The sequence below is a fragment of the Panthera leo genome, chromosome C2, assembly GCF_018350215.1.
Source record: "Panthera leo isolate Ple1 chromosome C2, P.leo_Ple1_pat1.1, whole genome shotgun sequence".
NCBI lineage: Eukaryota > Metazoa > Chordata > Mammalia > Carnivora > Felidae > Panthera > Panthera leo.
Genome location: NC_056687.1, coordinates 157216428 through 157233304, shown reverse-complemented (window position 1 = coordinate 157233304; position 16877 = coordinate 157216428). Strand labels below are relative to the sequence as shown.

The 16877-nt window shown below is 47.2% G+C and overlaps 1 protein-coding gene across 7 annotated transcripts in view; it reads left to right on the top strand.

Moving 5' to 3' along the window:
* ANO10 (anoctamin 10) overlaps window positions 1-16877 on the top strand; it is a 264223-nt gene that overhangs the window by 32977 nt on the left and 214369 nt on the right. For 2 of the 7 annotated variants that reach the window (XR_006193113.1, XM_042903439.1), the window contains exon 1: window positions 14053-14386. The exons of 3 other annotated variants lie outside the window; for them this stretch is intronic. The gene's annotated coding sequence lies outside the window, so the exon portion shown is untranslated. Of the gene's footprint in view, window positions 1-14052; window positions 14387-16877 lie in introns of those variants that run through there. 2 more of the 7 variants (XM_042903444.1, XM_042903443.1) reach the window with 2 other exon arrangements.

Below are 16877 nucleotides of genomic sequence, written 5' to 3'. Positions count from 1 at the left end.
AATAAAATGTCAAGTTCTTTGTCCCTGCCATTCCAAAGACGGAACCTAATTCCCCTCCCTTGACAATGGGCTGGACTTAGAGACTTGCTTCTAATAAATAGAAGGATGCAGAAATGGTGGTGTGACTATGGTGATTAGGTTATTAAAGGGCATCACAACTTCCTGATTACTCTCTCTGATCCTGTCCTCTTCGGGGAGCCAGCTGCCACGTCACCAGCACAGATACAGAGTCCAGTGATGAGGTCCGTGTGTGAGGAACTGAGGTATGTCCTACCAGCAGCCATGAGAGAGAGCCACCTAGGGGGGCAGATCCTTCAGCCCTAGGCACACCTTCAGATGACTGCAGCCCCAGCTGACATCTTGACTGCAGCCTCAGGAGGGATCTTGAGCCAGAACCACCCAGCTAAGCCACTCCTACATTGCTGGCTCTCAGAAACTGGTGGATAATAAATATTTTACTGTTTTAAGTTGCTATGTCTGGGAGTAATTTGTTAAAGAGGCAACAGGTCCTATAGGCAGATGCCTAAAATAGTTGTTGAGAGTAACCTTTCTTACCCCTTCACTCGACGGTGCCATCGTGCGGCCACCCTCACGCACGCGCGCATGCACACACCCATGCGTGCACCTGTGAAGAAAACTACCCCACCCTGCAGAGGCCCTACAACTCCTGCCCAGTGCACCCTGGGAGGCAGGTCTTTGACCACTGTTTCACACTATGTGCCAAGCAACTGCTCTCTGGGTACCTGTGAGCTAAATATTTTTATCCTTTAACTACACAATTCAAGGGACATCTGGGTGGCTCTGTTGGTTAAGCATCCAACTTCAGCTCAGGTCACGATCTCATGTTCTGTGAGTTTGAGCCCCGCGTCGGGCTCTGTGCTGACAGCTCGGAGCCTGGAGCCTGCTTTGGTTTCTGTGTCTCCCTCTCTCTCTGCCCCTCCCCTGTTCTCACTCTCTCTCTCTCAAAAAGAAATGTTAAAAAATTAAATACACAATTCAGGTTTAATAAGCATTTAATTTTTCAGAAATTCTAAGGTACAAAAAGAGATTTGTCACTGTATCCTATCCAGATCCCATTGAACAGACTGGATATCCAATAATACATGAAATTGTTTTGATTTTGACAGTTAAAAACCCTGTAAAAATGACAAATGCTTTAATGGGTAATATAAATATCCAATTGGTGGTATTTTTAACATTCTATGAACATATCTCAAAAAAGCTTCTCTTAATTTTTTGTAAATTTTGGTCAAAGAAAATTAATACAAATTGCATAATTTCAACAAAGGTCATCTACTACTACTTGCTTGTGATAAAATGTATTTATCTCTCAATTATTCATCTCCTTGATTGTAGTGCTAGTTGGAATGTTATCCATAAATGAGCTTATGGTCTAGTGAGTCGATGATTATTGAAACATTTGATTTTAGAGAAGGCACATTTTTCCCGGGAATAACTTAGAGCTTGTGTTCACAAAGGTCACATTAATAATTTTTAAACCGTAATTTAATTAGAAAAATAAGATACCTCATTTTAATCAGCTTGTATTTGAAAAAACCACAAAGATAAATGTAAGCCCTCTCCAGGCTTCCAGAAAAACCTGATTGATTCTACTCTGGGGATTTCATGATTATTCATTAATTGCTGCCTGTGATATATTTTTTTATTTTTATTTATTTTATTTAATTTTTTAAATTTACATCCAAGTTAGTTAGCATATAGTGCAACAATGATTTCAGGAGTAGATTCCTTAATGCCCCTTACCCATTGAGCCCATCCCCCCTCCCACAACGCCTCCAGTAACCCTCTGTTTGTTCTCCATATTTAAGAGTCTCTTATGTTTTGTCCCCCTCCCTGTTTTCATATTATTTTTGTTTCCCTTCCCTTGTGTTCATCTGTTCTGTGTCTTAAAGTCCTCATACGAGTGAAGTCATATGATATTTGTCTTTCTCTAATTTTGCTTAGCATAATACCTTCTAGTTCCATCCATGTAGTTGCCAATGGCAAGATTTCATTCTTTTTTATTGCCGAGTAATACTCCATTGTGTGTGTGTGTGTGTGTGTGTGTGTGTGTGTGTGTGTGTATCACATCTTTCTCCATTCATCCATCGATGGACATTTGGCCGTGATATTTTTATACTGTATTCAGAACATGTACTAAGGCCCACTAGCTCCAGGAGGCAAATGGCAACTTTCTGACTTATCATCCAACAAGAGTTCCTTTTTTTTGTTTGCTTCCAATTTGTTTTCTTTAAGATGAGAGATAAGAAGCAAGACGTAAGAGAGGCCCTTGGATCAGTTGGAACTGTCAGGTTGGGTGTACAAAGTAGACTCCAAGAGTCATTCTCCACTTGTGAGCCACTGAGTGCCTGGAAGCCCAAGACGACACCACCCAGGGCAGGTGCAATGCACACAACCCTGCGGCCCCGCCCCCTAATTAGGTGAGAGCTAAGGGCCTTGACATTTCATCTCTTGAGTCCTTCATTTTTCTTCTAAATTTTGCCCCTAATTTCTCCACGTTCTATGGTGTTTAACTGGAGACTTTCCAATGGTGACAGAGGCTTGGGTTGTTTTTTGTCTTTGAGGCTCGCAATGCTTTAAAAAAGAAAAGTGGTTTTTTTTATTACATTTATTTATTTAAAAAAATTTTTTTTAACGTTTATTTATTTTTGAGACAGAGAGAGACAGAGCATGAACAGGGGAGGGGCAGAGAGAGAGGGAGACAGAATGGGAAGCAGGCTCCAGACTCTGAGCTGTCGGCACAGAGCCCGCCGCGGGGCTCAAACTCACAGACAGTGAGATCATGACCTGAGCTGAAGTCGGTCACTTAACTGAGTGAGCCACCCAGGCGTCCCTGAAAAAGAAATGTTAAAGCAGGTGATTAAAATAGACTTAATTGTTAAGTAAACACTTGAAGTACCCATATTTAATAAAATATGTGTTTAACACAAAAATACAAGGCAATATAATTATACTAATCACAAGGTAAAGAAAGGATTTTTGAAAAAACACGAAATTCATTATATATAACCATTACTGTTGGGTTCTGTTAATGGGACACAAATTGAAAGTTACTTGATAGACATCTTTCAATCCTGGGTGTGTATCTCTATACCTACTTCTGTACTCTCGCAGACTATTAGCTCAAATCTGGGGGCATTTGTGAATGGGGAATACGAGCCAATGGACACTCCTGGTCCTGTACTGGCCCATGTAGTAGATGCAGGCAAGCCCAGCCCTGTCCCCCCAGGAGCGTCCATCTCCCCCGATTTCCGGTGGCCGACATCTGCATCCCCTGCCTGAGGGCATCTCTGGGGGTCGGCACGCTGGCGTGCAACAGAGAGGGAGGCCACGGTACCAGAGAACTAACCTCTCCGGCCAGCAGTCCTCAGGCAGGAGATTGTGAGGTGTGTTTTCCACTGGCCCAGGAGTTGCCCAGTAGGGTCCACCCCACCCACCCACAGGAGTGAGCCGTGTGATGACACGCCCTCCCTCCCAGTCTCTCTTCTCTTCTCCCCTACCTGTGCTCCTTGGCTCTCCTCCCAATCTTCGTCTCAAGGCCGGCTTCCGGGGACACCCACGCTAGGACAACCCTATTTCTTGCTTATGGTTTTTTGTCTATACGTTAAGGATTTACTATAGAAAAATACTTACCTCTCACACACTGGACTACTCAAAGAGAAGCTATCGGAGCTCAGCAAACTGTGGGGACAAAATAAAGCAAAATTACGATGTCAGATCAAGTCAAAGGCCATTAAAACGTCATTTTATATTTCATCGTATACATTAAAGGGCTATATTTTGAAAAGTCCCAGTTCGTTTTCATCCATGGTCTTAGGTTTACTGGACAACCCTTAAACAGCAGAGTTATATCTGTAGGGTATGTTGGAAGAAGTCAGATGGAGGGATTATTTCTGTCCAGGATACACGAAGAGACTTGAAGTGACAGTCAGGGCCCTCCAGGGTGTTGAGCAGCAACATCTGACGTGAGTTCTGAGCAACAGTTAGACCCGGGGGCTTGGAAGCTCGAGCTAGGCTCCCAAAGCTTTGTTTGCTGTGAAGGAGGGAAGTAGATGCCAGCATCAAGGTGTCATAAAGGACATGGGGGCTGTGACATGTGGGTTCAGTTTCATTCTCGTTTTGTGCTGGGGCTGAAAGGGCCGTGTCGCTGCGCGCCTGCCCAAGGAGACTGTAATTGTCAGCAGCATCGTCTGTGAGGCCCCCACCGTGGACGGTTCCTCCTCCTTTGCTGTCCTTCGTCATGACTCCTCCCCCCTCTCCCCAGCTCCTCGGACTGCTCCCTGTTTCCCTAGCGCATGCTTTGCTCTCCTGCCTCTGCACATCTGTTCATGCTTCCTTCTTCCCGAATACCTGCCCACTTCTATACTCCCCACTCCCCCTCAGTGCACACATATCCACAGGACCACGGCTCCTTTCCTCAAGGCCAGCTTGAACGTCATGCCCGCTGCCAGCCCTCCCGCGGATCCTTCTAGCTCCAAGCATTCCGTTCCTCCTCCGACCTCCTATGGTTCATTTATCTCTCCGAATCCCATTATTCTTTATCTTATAATTAGGTGTGTGGATGCCTTGCTCCGCCACGCGTGTGTCAGCTCAGGGAGCGGTCATCGGTGGCGAGTGCATGAAGAAAGGAACGGAGGAATCTGAAAGTCACTGCATGAAATCGCAGTGGTTTTGGTTTTAGAATTTTTCATCTGCCTTTTTTTTTTAAATATAATTTGTCAAATTGGTTTCCATACAACACCCAGTGCTCATCCCCACAAGTGCCCTCCTCAGTGCCCATTAACCTTTTTCATCTGCCTTAATTTTGATGGTTTCTGGCGGGTAGGGATACGTGGAGGAGTAGACAAGAATTCCACGTAGGGGAAAGGCACGAGTACACATGCGTACACGCACACACACACAAACACACACACACACACACAGATGCACCCTAACTCTTATGTATGTGCGTGGGGGGGATAGGAAGGAAGGAAAGAAGGAAGAAGGAAGGAAGGAAAGAAGGAAGAAAGGAATGAAGGAAGGAAAGAAGCAAGGAAGAAGGAAGGGAGGAAGGAGGCAAGGAAGGTTGGTTTCCTCTGGGGAGAGAAACTGAGTGATTGGGGTTAGGGAGAGAGACCTACTTTTCTCTGTCTACTGTCCTACAGTTTTTACTTTTGTACTAAGTATCTGTGTTATCTAACTTTTTTTAAAATTTTTTTTAAAGTTTATCTATTTTTGAGAGCGAGAGAGAGACCAAGCGTGAGTGGGGGAGGGTCAAAGAGAGAGGGAGACACAGAATCTGAAGCAGGTTCCAGCCTCTCTGAGCTGTCAGCACAGAGCTGGACGCAGGGCTTGAACTCATGAGCTGTGAGATCATGACCCGAGCTGAAGTTGGATGCTTAACTGACTGAGCCACCCAGGCGCCCCTTTGTTGTTGTTGTTTTTAATTAAAAGACATACGGGGGGCACCTGGGTGGCTCAGTCAGTCAAGCATCCGACTTCAGCTCAGGTCATGATCTCACAGTTCCGTGAGTTCAAGCCCCACGTTGGTCTCTGTGCTGACAGCTCGCAGCCTGGAGCTTGCTTCAGATTCTGTGTCTCCTCTCTCTGCCCCTTTCCCAATCATGCTGTGTCTATCTTTCTCAAAAATAAAATAAACATTAAAAAAACCTTTTTTTTTTAAATAAAAGACGTATGAAAAGGAAATCCAGTAATCCTTTGTCCTCTTAAAAAGTCTTATTAACTCTGAAGTTCTGCTACCTGTGTAGGCTGTAGAATATACAACCGACCCTTAAACAACACAAGTTTGAACTGTGAGGCTCCACTTATACGTGGATTTTTTACAGTACGGTACCGTAAATGTATTTTCTCTTTCTCATGATTCTCTTAACATTTTATTTTCTCTAGCTTACTTTATCGTAAGAATACAGTATATAATCCATATAACATACAAAATATGTGCTAATTGACTGTTTATGCTATCAGTAAGGCTTCTGTTCAGTAGTAGGCTAAGTTTGGGGGGGAGTCGAAAGTTATACACAGGTTTTTGACTTCTTGGGGAGCTGGTGCCCCTGTCTTCCATGTTGCTTAAGGGTGAACTGTACTTGGGTTGAGAAACTCATGAGTTGTGTTGGTAGTGAGACCGATCCTAGTTGTTGGGAAATACTTCCACATGGGTCATTTGTATATCTGCACATCTTCTGAGTAAAGGCACTGAAAGTCTTTGTTCCAAATTGTCATTTGAAAGATGTTTGTATAAGAAACAGCCTTGAAGCTAGAGCTAGCGTCTCTGTGTGGAGCGGAGGGCAGGTTTGTCTTGTGTCCAGGATTATAAAGATAATGTTTCCCTCAGAGGTAAAGGTCAAGTAGGCTTGTTAAATCCGGGTTAACAGACCAGGGTTCCTTAAACTCAGAGTTCCTGAGCTATGATGCAAGCCCAGTGAGTGTGCAGAATTCACCTGAGCTGTCCCACATACCCCACCCCCACCCCCGCCTCTCTGGGGAACTGACACAAAGAGCTCACACTGCCTGCTGTGCAATGAATGATAAAGTCTTCCATATCTGACCCGGGAGTTTCTTGTCTTCTGTTGGCATCCGTGAAACCATGGCAGGTTAACTTATTGGCTCACAAGTATGGTAAAATGTCATACCCTTCGTAGTTCTCGACACTAATGATACAGATTTTGATAGGTGAAGATACCCATCTCAATCCAAATCTGGTATGTAGGATGAGCAGTTCTCTTCAGGTGAGCAACTTCATAGAGGAATTCTATTGCTTCAATGGCTTTATTCCGGCAATGTATTCAATACAGAGAAGACACAGAAAAGAGCCATTAGCCATTTAGCCTGTTCCCTGCTAAGACAGGAAATTGAAATAACTCTGGGAGCCAAATTATGTCCTTGGTTATCTGGCAGATGTCAAACGGTCATTACTCTGTATTACAGGTTTCCAGTAAAAACACAGTGGAAATAAAACAACATTTTCCCCAGGATATTAAGAATATCTCTATGATATTTTGTCTACTCTAGCAAATAGGGGTTTGTATGCAATAGTTAAATGGAGGATGGAAATAGTTTACATATTTCTAGGGGGGTGACATAGGTGTTTTCGTATATGGACATAAATTTCTGTGTTTCATTCCCAGATATCAAAGTGGAAAAGATTAAAAAACAACAACAACAACGTGGAAAAAATTTAAAAATGGTTATTTTGTTTAAGTCACTCGTCTGTGGTATTTTTGTTACAGCAGCCCAAACTGGCGAAAACGCTCACGTTTGACAAAACCAGGAGACCCCTGAAATTCAAAACCACACAAAACAGACGGGAGTGCACCCAGGGCGGTGGCAGGAATTAGGGACGCTGGCGAAGCGGAGCAAGCACGCTCAGGGTGGGCCGCGGGTCTCAGAGAGGGCCGGGGGCGCTCCGCGGGAGAGGGTTCAGGGTAGGGGGTGCCCGGAGCCCAGTCCCCGCCAGAGGAGCCGCAGGCAGGGGTGAAGGGTGAAGGTAGGAGCAAGGGGGCAGGGCTGCACGAGGACGCACACAGACCCACCACGCGGGGGTAGGAAGCAGTCGGCCGGTGAACGGGGGAGGACCGCACCATGAGCGGTTCTCCAGGGGCCTATTTTGGGGCTGAAGGAAAGTAAAGGCCGAGCCAGTTCACCCGCTCGATGCTGAGCCGTAAGAAAAGCTTCCATCCAGGGACCTGGACCCTACCAACAACGCCTCCCGCCAGCGGCTCACAGGAGAGAAAGAGAGGCAGGAGCCCAAACATGAGCTGGTGGCACCTGGAAGAGAAGTGAAAGGGAAAAAAAGGCATCAAAGAATTGAAGGAAAACTGGCAATAGTCCAAGGGAGAACGGACACTAAAGCGAAGTCAGCAGGAGCCGCGGGGAGCAGGAAGGAAAACAGCAAAAGAGTTTGAAGGGACTAAAGAGACTAGGTTACAATTCTGAATAGGGAGACGAGAGTGGGCCTCGCTGAGAAAATGACATTGTGAATAGTCTTGGAGGAGTGAAGGGGTGGGCGTGCGCCAGGGAAGAGTGTTCCAGGCAGAGGGAACGGCAGGAGCAAAGCCCCGCCCAAGGCAGGGACAATAGTGTTATTTGGCACATCTATATTCACAAGTGTGTTATCTCACTGGGAATTCTACACATAAGCCTTCCAAATTCCCCTTGTTTGTCTTTTTTGATGCTTTTTGCTCTGAATCCAACCATATTAAAATCGTGGTGTTGGCTTCATTTGTGTTTATATTTGCCCGGTGTGCCTTTGCCCATCCTTCCATTTTAAAACTCTAAAAATTATTTTAGGGTGTCTCTAACGTAGAGTATAGAGCCGAGTTTTAATTCATCCAATGTGGACACTTTTTTGTTTATTCGCAAGTGATTCAGGCACATTTGCCATAATTGGCCAAATGTGTCCGTCTTAGTGCTGTCATATTATTTCACGTTCCCACTTCTCATCTTACCTTACCTGCTCTCAGAATGTGGCACAGCTCCTTCTTCATTCCTGTTCTTCACCTGCTTCTGAGACACCCCCTTTCCTACTCTCCTAGCTTACCCCCCATCTCACTCACCGGTCCTTCCAAATATCCTTTGCTGTTTTTTCCCTCTTGTCCCGAACTCTCACTGTTAGAGCTGAGGACCGGGCCTCAGTCCTTGGTCCTCTTCCTTAGTGGCTCCTCACCTCTAGTGGACCCATTCAGGCCTGCATTTTCAGACGTCATGTCTGTGCTGATAATCTGCAAATGCATCCCTCCAGCCGTGCCCTCTCTCCTGACCGCTGGCCTGTATTCCAACTCAGCTTTCCACAAAGCATCTTAAACTTCATGTGTCCAACACGGGGGTCCGGAGTCTCCTCCAAACCCGTTCCTCCCACAGTCTTCCCTACCTCGGTCAACGACAGAGCTGTCACCTGACTTTTTGTTCTCTCAACCTTCACATCCGGCATGTCTGCCGTTCCTGAGAACTCTTCCTTTAGAATATTTCTAGAAACCACCTGCCTCTCATCGCTGTACTGCTCCCACTGAGGGGCAATCCTCTCTTGCCTCAATTACTACCATCGTCTGCTTCCAGCCTTGTGTTCCTGCTGTGTGTCCTCAACACGGGACTCTGAGTGATCCTGTTCACATAACGTCACTCATCTGCTCAGAGTTGCTCAGCGGCTCTCTATTTCCTTCAGAATAAAAGCTAAATAAGGAAACCTATTCATAAAATTCATTATTGCTAACAAAAAAGGCACATGAACATCTCCACAGATGATGAAAAGGCATTTTTTGGTAAACTTCCAGCATTCTTCCTTGATACGTAAAAACACTTTCAATAAGGTAAGAATCCATGGATTCTTTCTGTCTCAAACCCAAAGTGAACCTCCTACTTGCTGAGTAAACACCAGAAGCATTTCCTTAAAGTCAGAAACAAGAAAAGAAAGAAGGAAAATTGTAGTCATGTCCAGATTATGTGACTGTCAACTTGGGAATCTTTAAGAACCAAACTACTATAAACTCTAAAAGATTTTATTTGGGTCATAAAACTATTATACAAAAACTAACGTTCGTATGATAGGCAACAGCCAAACAAAGCTATACGGGAAGAAAAGTTCTCATTTACACAAGTAATGAGAAAGGTAAACTGTCTAGGAAGAAACTCCATAAGAAATGGGCAAGATTTACGTGAAGATGTTCTAGGTCTAGTGGTTGGAAGCCTAGAGATAACACCAGGCTCTTTAGTTAGATGCGCTCACTTGAAGTCAGGTAGTGGAAATTAGGAAACCATCTTCCTAGGGCTCCTGGCCCTCCCACTGGAGAGGAAGGTTGTGGGTTTCTTTGCGCAAGTCCCAGTGTCTCCTTGAGCTTCCTGGGTGCCAAGAAGCAGTAGCGGTTGTGGCAGCTTTTGGATCCAACTCTGAGATCACAGAGTCCCATTTTAAGGTGTTTATTCTCCGCGTTCAGGCAGTGGCTGTGGGTGGATCTAACCCCGGCGCGCACATGCAGTAAAACCTGGGTTTGCAAGCGTAATTTCTTCCGGAAACATGCTTAGAATCCAAAGCATTCCTGGATCAAAGCAAATCTCAAGAACCATCGGCTCAGTTGTGATCATGTGACGGTCGGCATCCCGTCCTACTCGTATTACACGACATTGCTCATTTATCAAGTTCAAATTTATTAGAAATGCTTCCTTGTCTTGTGCAACACTCACAAGATAAGTTATCTGCAACCCAAGGTTTTGCTGTATTTGGTATTAGAGGTGGTCGCAGGCATCGGGCGCTCAAGATGGAACTCTGGGACTGGGTCTGACCCGGCTAGGTTTGAAGACGATGTCACTGGAGGAAAGTCGGATACTACAAATCCGGGGCACACAGTGGGAAAAGTTATATCACCTGTGGTCACCTGGAATGAGCAGTTTACTGAAGGTGAGGCTTTAAGCGGCTGCTGCATTGGACAGTTATGATGGGAATAAGGGATTCAAAAACTGTCAAGGTGGGCTGGCCTTTTCTCACTGTACTGGAGAGTTGTTTTTGTTGGTTTTTTTTAACGTTTATTTATTTTTGAGACAGAGAGAGACAGAGTGTGAACGGGGGAGGGGCAGAGAGAGAGGGAGACACAGAATCTGAAACAGGCTCCAGGCTCTGAGCTGTCAGCACAGAGCCCGACGCAGGGCTCGAACTCACGGACCGCGAGATCGTGACCTGAACCGAAGTCGGATGCTTAACTGACTGAGCCACCCAGGCGCCCCTGTATTGGAGAGCTTTAAGAAAGAAAATGATATATTGCCAAAGTCCATAAATACAGAAGGAAATTTAGTATATGATAATGATATGATAATGATGACATTTAAATCAGTAAGGGAAAGATGTATGATTAAGTAAATCAAGTTGGGTAAATGTGTAGCTAACAAGATATATGGTAAAGCTGGATCCATTCTGCTTAACTCACACCCAAACAAATTTCCTTTTATTTATTTATTTTAACGTTTATTTATTTTTGAGAGACAGCCACAGAGCGTGAGCGGGGGGACAGGCAGAGGGGGAGGGAGACACAGAATCTGAAACAGGCTCCAGACTCTGAGCTGTCAGCACAGGGCCCAAAGTGGGGCTTGAACTCACCAACTGTGAGATCATGCCCTGAGCTGAAGTCGGACACTCAACTGACTGAACCACCCAGGTGCCCCCCCAAAAAATTTCCTTTTAAAGGAAAAATGTGAATCATGAAACATTTAGAGGAAACCATGGAAGCATTTTCAAAATAATCTAAGAATGGTAAAGGTCTTTCTAAGTATGATACAACCTGGAAATACTAAGTAGTAAAAAAAAAAAAGCCTTGGTAAAATTCACCAATTAGAAATGGAAAAGATCTGCATTGCCAAACAAAACAAGACAAAACAAAAACACAAGCAAATAAAACAGCATAAAGAAAGTCAAAAGATATGGCAAGCTGAGAAAAAGTCTTGACATTCATATTTAAGAAGAGGACTCTTTTTACCATTATGTAAACCTTCTCTTTCCAGTAGAAAATTGGACAAAATATGGGCACCTGGGTGACTCAGTCGGTTAAGCATCTGGTTCTTGCTTTCGGCTCAGGTCACGATGTCAAGGTTTGTGAGTTTGAGCCCCACATCAGGCTCTGTGCTGGCAGCGTGCTGTGTGCTTGGGATTCTGTCTCTCCATCTCTCTCTCAAAACAAACTTTTTTTTTTTAAAGAAAATTTGGCAAAATATATGAACGATAATTCACGGGAAGTAAATACAAATGTCTTTTTCACACTCCTCATAAGAGAAAGGCAAATTGAAACCTGTTGTCATCTGTCAGATTGGTACGTTCCATCCCAGATCTGGCCAGAATGGAGTAAGTCCACTGCAGCCTGTGTCCCCCACTGACTACTACTAAAACCTCTGGATAAAATATGCAAAAGAGGCTTTGCAAGTTGGAGAAAGTGGTGAAAACTGTTTTTCCTTCTCCCTCCTCCGACCTGAGGCCGGTCAGAGTCACAGTGCGGCACTGTGGTAGTACAGTGACATGGGGAAATGAGACCCTGAAAGAACACCTGTCCCCTGGACAGAGGAAGTGGGAAAAGGGACCCCTGTTGTGCAAAGAGCACGAGGGGAATCCCTGTTATTTTTTTCTCTCTCTTCCCTCAAGGCTGCCTTTAGAGCAGCCCCAATTGCACAGAAGTGCATGAGAGATAGAAAGCATAGGAAATTCCAAGAGAACCTTAGCTTTCTGGCCAGCAGAACTGGAAAGAGGAGGTCCTGGGAGCCAGAAGATATGAAGGAAATCCCCAAAAGGAGAGGGAAGGGAATCCCTAATTCTGTGTAGTGGTTTGTTATGCAGCAATAGGTAACTAATACAGGGACCCATGTCATTAACTCACCCCGGTCAGCCATTTGTGTTGTCCAACAACTGATTTGTCATACTTAACACAGAATGTTAATTTGTTAATTGTGGAGATGAAATGAGATTGTCCATGCGAAAGGCGTTTTTTTATATTTCCATTCCAATTTTGTCCCCCCTCCCCCGCCAATCCTTCTGGTCATATAAATGCCAGAAGATGAAGTCATACGGAGGGAGGGCCATTCAAGTTCAGGGGTTGCAAAGACAGGAAGACTGCAATTTTAAAAAGCCTAATAAGTAATTCATGTCTAAACCTAGTGACTCGCAAACAATTTGCCCCATCTGCAGAAGAGAGAGAACTTCTGGACATATCCATGCAGGGCTTACTAAAAAAGACAGCCATGTGAGAAATGACCAGTAAGGTTGTGAACTCCCGTGACAGAGCACTGGGGTTCTAGAAAGAATAACAAACAGCCCCTATCAAGTGACAAGCTTCTGTTCCCATTCCCCAGTCTCCCTCCTCCCTGTCCTGAACCTGGAAGACCCAGAAAAGGGGCAGAGGTGTGGAGGAGCAGATCTCACTTCTCTGGCTCGGCAGGACTTGGAGGCATTCCTCTGGGCTGACCTGGGTGTATGGAGGGAACCCTTATAAAGGGTTCATTCGTGGCTTTCTTTCGTTCCACTGAGGGTTATTGCTTGCCTGTTGTGGATCGAAGGCCGTTCCAGACACCGGGAATGTATCAGCGGACAAAACTGACAAGAATCTCTGCCCTTGTGAAGCTTACATTTGGGAGAGACTGACAGTAAACATAATAATATAAAATGTTAGGTGATGCGTGCTGTGAAAAAAAGATATAGGAGAGCAGGTAGGGTAGATGGTGGCACGTGGAGGAGAGCAAGTATTACACAGGATGATCAGAAAGGGCCTCAGTGAGAAGGTGGGATTCTATTCCCTGGAGGGAGGAGAGGAAGTAAACAGTCTTCGTAATTAAGGAATGCAGAGGGAACAGCCAGGACGAAAACCCTGGGGTGGGAGCTGGGTGAGTGAGATCTAGGAAGAGCAGGGGGCCAACGTGGCTAGGGCAGAGAAAAGGGGAAAAGTAAGAAGTCAGAGATGAAAGGTGGCGGGGGACTTGTTCTGATTTTTGAAAGTGACAAGAAAATTGGGGTCTGGACTGCAGGAGACCGGCCAGAGGAAAATGCGAAGAGGCATACAGGTTTCCCTGGCTCTCAGAAAGCAGAGCATTTCTGTAAATTGAAAGGCGAAGAATAATCCTCGCACAACCTTGCTTTCCGAAAGTTCCCGTTAACGAAAGACCTACGTTAGTACCTGTTTTCGCTAAAGGAAAGAAATCTGAAGAGGATTACCGCTTTTACTAAAAAAGCTATTGCTGTAGTAATGGAGGTCTTTGGTAAGAGCAGGGATACCGGTATTTTTTTCTCCGCGTCTCCACTAGGCTCCACCCCCGCTAGGTGCGAAGGCCCAGCGAGGCCCCACCCCTCATCGGAAAAGCAGCCCATGAGACACGCCTCTCCCACCGTGGTCCCGCCTCCTCTCGGAGCGACAGCCCATAGGACACGCCCCCGCTCGCTGTGGCCCCGCCCCCTCGCGGTGGGACCGCCCGACGAGGCCCCGCCCCCCGGCCGCGGACAGCCCATAAGACGCGCCTCTCCCACCGTGGTCCCGCCCCTCCTCGGGAGTGACAGCCCACAAGGCACGCCTCTCCCGTGCCCCGCCGCGTTCCCACTCCCGGCCAAAAGCCAGCCAGGCCCTTCCTACCTTTTCTCCGGAGCCGTTCCCGCCCCAGGCTCGGAGGGACTCCCCACTAGGCCCCGCCCCGCTTAGGGCGACGCAGTGCCGGGCCCCGCCTGTCCCGACGCGGTCCGGCCCGGCCCGCGCACCCTGGAGTCTGGGCCCCGCCAGGCCCGCCACACCCAGCGCCCGGCGCGCCCTCCCTGCAGGCCTCGGCCCGCCCCCCGCCTCGCGCGTCCGCGGCTCTGCCTCCCCGTGGCGCCGGCCGTCGGGCCCGCCTCCGAAGCCGTGGAGCGCCGCTGCGGCCGGTGAGTGGGGGAGGGGCCCGCAGCCCCTCTCGCCGTCGGCGGCGCGGAGCCGGGGTCCGTGTGGGACTGAGCCCCGGCTGCCTGGCGGCGGCGGCGGCGGCGCGCCTCCAGGGGCGCCTCCCACAGCCCTTCCTTCCCGGGGCAGTGTCGGGAATGGGGAAGTGGGACCGGGATGGGCGCAGATGGGGCTTGGGGAGGGAGGACTGAAAGTATGGGGGGGGGGGTGGCAGGCGCAGGTGGGGGCTGGGGAGAGCCTATAGGAGTCTGGGATGGAGGGCTGAGCATTGGAAGAAACGTGGTGAAGCCGAAAGCTGGGACTTTGGTCAGGATGGGGCCTTGGGGTCTTCGGAGCTCAGGGGAGTGAGGTCGTGGGTGGGGTTGGGAAAGGCGGCCAAGCCTATGGAAGGACGTTTTTTGGAAGGACCAGCCCAGCGGCGCCCAAGATTCACGTTTCTCGGGCCGCCTGGGGAGCAGGGACGCTTGGGATACGTCCGAACTAGCGTGGCTGGAGCGAACTTGCAGGGTCATGCGCCCTTTCACATCGGGGTGATTGGGTTTCCGGGCTCTCCACTGGCACACGTAGTACTTTTTAAGCAATAAGTGCAAGTCAGGGGCAGTGCCTGGGACACCTGAGAAATGTGGATGGAATCGAGTTGTCCTCCTATAGGCTGCTTCTGTTTTCCTGGTGCCTGCCCAGCGCCGGACTCGGTGCGCGCCGTCTGCTGCAGAAGGCTGTTCCAGCAGCCAAGACAGTGTACAGAGGTTCCGGGCTTCAAAAGTACAGCGGAGGTTTATTGGGACTGCAAAACAGTTGTGGCCCATGCCCTTAAATCCTGCGGAGTTTAATTTCCAAAACGCGAGTCCTGTGGCGTTTTTCAAAAGTCCCATCTTTACTCTCTGCCTGCTTTCAATTTGAAGTCTCCCACTAACTTACAGAACCAGATATTTTCTAAGGGCCGGTTCTGTGAGGACACCTAGTTTTAAATTCACCGTGGGAAGTAGATCATGTGTGTTCTGACCAGCTTTTGCTGAAAGAATTGCAGAATTACCGGTGAAGGATGAAATTTAAAAGATTTAAAGTAATGCAAGGGAATACAAAGGGCCTAGTAAATCGGTGTGTGTGCTTAAAAAAAAAGCCAGTGAAACTTTTTTTCATTGTAGAACCTTAGAAGATAGAAGAGTATAAGGATGAAAATGAAAATCCCATGTAATTTAACCAACCCTCTTAACATTTTGGTGCAATACTCCTTCATTCTTTTTGTATTTTATTGTGTATTAAATGTACATGTTACATAATTGGGGTCACATTGTTATATTACTTTGTTGTCTGCTTTTACCCCCGCTTGGCATTTCCCCCGATCGTTAAGAATTCTCCGTAAACGTCTTTTTATATGGTGGGTGATCATCGTATGGATTCATGCTGTTATCACATATCAGAGCTTCAGTTTTGAGTCAAGTGCTATGCTTGCAGGTGAGATGCAGTGTTGCTCCAGGGTTTCAGACGTGATTCCAGAGCAGACGGGAAGTGTGAGTGAGAGGCGGTCAGTCCTGGCAAGGCCCAGTTGGGTGCTTCTGTGCAGAGGTGGCCTTCTTGGTGCAGCATCTCTTTAGGCCTAGGCCTGGGCTGCTGTGGCCAGGCTGCCTTCCAGTGTCTGTCCCGCCTCTCCTGCATCTTCCGGTGCGATCCTGATGCCATCAGGTTCCCAGATGTGTTTCTCACATGGGCCTCACCAGCTTCCTTACCTCATCAGTGTCGCCGAGAAACTCTAGTGCGGGTGGGTGTGTACGGTGTGCTGACTTACCACTCCCAGATTTGCACACCTTATGTAACTCGGAGAGGCAGCTGCCCTGGGTCTCGAGGAAGGAGTGTCTCCCAGTTGCCCTCGTCATTAACAGCCTGTTGCAGATTTCAGAAGACGGCTCTGTTTTCTTACCCTCAGGGCCTCCAGAAGGGTCCTGTCCTTCCATCTAGCCCCGGCCATTAAAATTGCAGCTTTTCTCCTCGGGAAATCCCTCTCATTTTCCAGCTCAATCAGTGTGGCCCTTCGTCTTTCTCTCAATGATCTGTTCCTGTGCTGCTTCGTGACTGAGTAATTTTGGTTTATGTTTCTCCTCGGGTCTGAAATACGGTGATTTCTGAAGATACCTGTGCATTTCCTTGTAACTAGCCTTTGGATTTATAATTCCATTGGCTCCCCCCACCCCCAAGCTCAGGAAGAGAATACAGAGTCTCCTATTCTTTTCTTGATCCTTGATGAAAGATGCATGTACTCCCGGCCCCATGGCTGAACTCACAGTGTGTTTATCTTCATATGCGCATTTCAGCCACTATGGTCAGGATTCACCTCTTCCTGTAGGCAGGTGATTGCAGTAGCTAATGTAACAGCGCCTGAATCCAGTTCGTTTTTAGGCCTCTCTTTGGCGCTGTGTGCAGTACAACACACGGTAAGAACAGAATTTGGGACGGCTGTCCTGTGCCCCAGAGTGTCTC